General features: G+C 36.8%; 1 pseudogene; it reads left to right on the plus strand.

Moving 5' to 3' along the window:
- LOC142167169 (uncharacterized) lies at window positions 1-1,860 on the plus strand (annotated as a pseudogene).
- Window positions 1,861-2,932: the final 1,072 nt, after the last annotated feature.

A 2,932-nucleotide genomic window follows, 5' to 3' on the forward strand; every position in this document is an offset into this window, starting at 1 on the left:
ATGTCAGGATTATTTACGCAGTTATTGATTGAACAGAGTAGCAAGAAGCAGTATATTTTCACTTTATTCAACTCCTTCAGAGAAATAAAGTATGGGATTATAAAAGATGGTTCAGTATCAGGCATTTTACCCCACTAACAAGGTCTTTGTCGTACATTACACTGCTTACCCTTCTTCAATAGAGCACGTCGTTGAGAATCTTGGCGGCATTCAAGGCATTGTCAAGGCTCGAACTTCACAGTCAAATAAGCTAGAGCTTCATTTTCGGCCAGAAGATCCTTATTCACACCCTGCCTTTGGAGAGCTTAAGCATAGCAATAATTTTGTGCTGAAAATATCCAAGACTAAAGTAAGGGATGTCGATAGTAGTTGTGGGATATCGAGACAATCTTCAACAAGTCCTTTTAATCGTGAACAAGAAAATTCATATTCATTAGGTGCACAAAAGGTGAATGAGTCTAGATGTTTGACAGCTACTAATTTGCAGGAGCATCTCTCGGCTAATATTATTCTCATGTTGCTGAAGCTTATCATTTTAATGGAATGGTAGACTTTCAGCATGTTCTTGATGTTCATGCTAATGTTGCAAGAAGAAAAAAGAGACAGTGGGCAGAGGTGGAACCTAAATTTGAGAAGGGAGGTCTTATGGATATCGATCAGGAGGATTTGATGATTTTCCTACCTCCTCTCTTCTCCTTAAAAGATATGCTTGTAAATATTTTGTTAAAATATTGTGCAAGTTTGAGCTCAGAAAAATAAAACAGGACGAACTTGACCGGCAAAATTGGGAGAGGGAGATGGAGATGGAGCGGAGCCTTGGCATTGATTTTAATATCAAAGAGGTTCCTAAACCTATGGACTGGGAAAAGATCATACTTTAGGGCTCAGATGATTGGAGATGGCAGAAATCCGTATATGAATTGTTTGGAGAGCGTCAAATATGGGGCAAAAAGTCATTGCCTGAGCGCTTGCGTGATGGGGGTCTGGAGGATGGAGAGAGCAAGCTCAAAAAGCTTCTTGTTAGACTTGCAAATTACTTTTTGAATGAGCCTTTCCGTAGATTCTGGATAAAAAAAAGGTATGGTCCTCGGAAGGATCTTGAATCTCGCATATACCAGAACATTGATTTCCGAGTGCACAATCCTAAATTATGAAGCTACTGTGAGAGCCAAGTATCATCTAGATTGAAACATAGATGGGATGATATATGTGCCTTCGGAGTTTTTTCGTATAAATGTCAGATGTCATTGCATCTTTGTGAACTCAAGGACGAATACATTTAACAAGAAATCAGAAAACCCTCAAATCAAGAAACTTGCGATAGTACAACATGATGGTTCTCCTCTCATACACTTGATTGCTTGAGGATGTGCATTGCTGTGAGATTTATGTCAATATGCCCTCATCTTGATGCAGACTCTTTATTAAAATCTTTCTTTGCTCGCTTCGAAAAGTGATAGAGGATTTGCAATTATGTGAAAGTTGCAAGTCCTGAAGAGCAAGAGAAAGTGAATAAAGAAGCGGAAAATAATGAAGTTGATGAACAAGCAAAAAACTATGAAATTGATGAACCTAATGATTTAGAAGATGATGAATTTGATTTGAGGATGATGATATTGAAAATGAGATAGATGCATACGAATCTCTTAACCTTGTTGGCCAGGAAGAGGATGTCTCTCTGCATGATGATCCACAAATAAACCATGATAATGTTTCGAGAGATTACTTGCAAGAGCTATTTGATAACTTTCCATTCAGTACAGCGGGGTGGATGAAGTGCAAGATGATCAGAGTCTTGGAGAATACCAGATATATGACCAATACATCAATGGCTCGTATTCCTAAGATGATGACTATTAAGATGTCTTTGGTATAAAGATAATAGGCAGTCGAGCAATACTAGAATATGAACTGCTGAGTGAACATCTGCATTCACATAGAGGGAAAGAAGCTTTTTGGCATCCTTCTTCAACTTCAACTCTGTACCAAGTTCTGCTCAAGTTTACTAGAATTGGATAGTTTGTGAAGTTTTTATATTTATAAATAGTACTAATATATAACCTTAGTGTTCCTGATTTTGATAATCTCTACAAATTTGCTGCCTAAAAAGAAGTTGGGTAAAAAAAAATCCTCGAGTTTTTTTTTCTTTTGGTTTCCTATCCGGTGTCTATTACCTGCATTGGGCCCCAACATCGCTCCTTATTAGAATTTTTTCTATCCTCATGGCTCAAATTCGAAATCTCTGGTTAAGAGTGGAGGAATCTTATCCAGCCCATCACAACCATTGGTGATATTCCTCCGCCTTTACTTCTACCAATGTCTTCATACATTTGTGCTTTTCTTAAATCTTCATCTATAGTAAGAGTGGAATTGTGAGTAGTTCCCTTCTTAAAATAGTAGTAGTATTTTGTTTTTTCACTTATTAATGCTTGCCTTATGTTCCTTTGGCAGGTGCTGACAATCAAAGATGGAAAAGAAAGACTCTTCCATTTTGATAGAGCACCATTTTCATTCAAGTTTCTCCCCTTCAATGCTCCATACCTCTTGGATTTCTGGGAGATGAAGCTACATGCTAACTAGAGTACAGTCCTGGACTTTGCACTGTTTGAGCTAAAAGCAAATACTCCTTTCGTACCACTTAGCTTGGCACTATTTTAGTTTTAATTCGTTCCAAAAAAAAATGACACGATTCAATAATTCCTTAATGAGAAGCTTTTATAGCCATACAAATGTTATGGTGTGTTTAAGACCGCAAATTTCAAATTTATAGCTAGTCAAATACGTAATAAGATTTTTTGAATTTGTGTAAGTCAAACTATTTCATACTTTGTGTCAAGTCAAATTATGCCAAATAAAGTGAATGGATTGAATAAATATTAGAGAGGTAATGTGGCACATCTCTTAGATTGCAAGGATATTTATATTTCCTTTT

Source organism: Nicotiana tabacum, chromosome 12 (assembly GCF_000715075.1).
Source record: "Nicotiana tabacum cultivar K326 chromosome 12, ASM71507v2, whole genome shotgun sequence".
Taxonomy (NCBI): Eukaryota; Viridiplantae; Streptophyta; class Magnoliopsida; order Solanales; family Solanaceae; genus Nicotiana; species Nicotiana tabacum.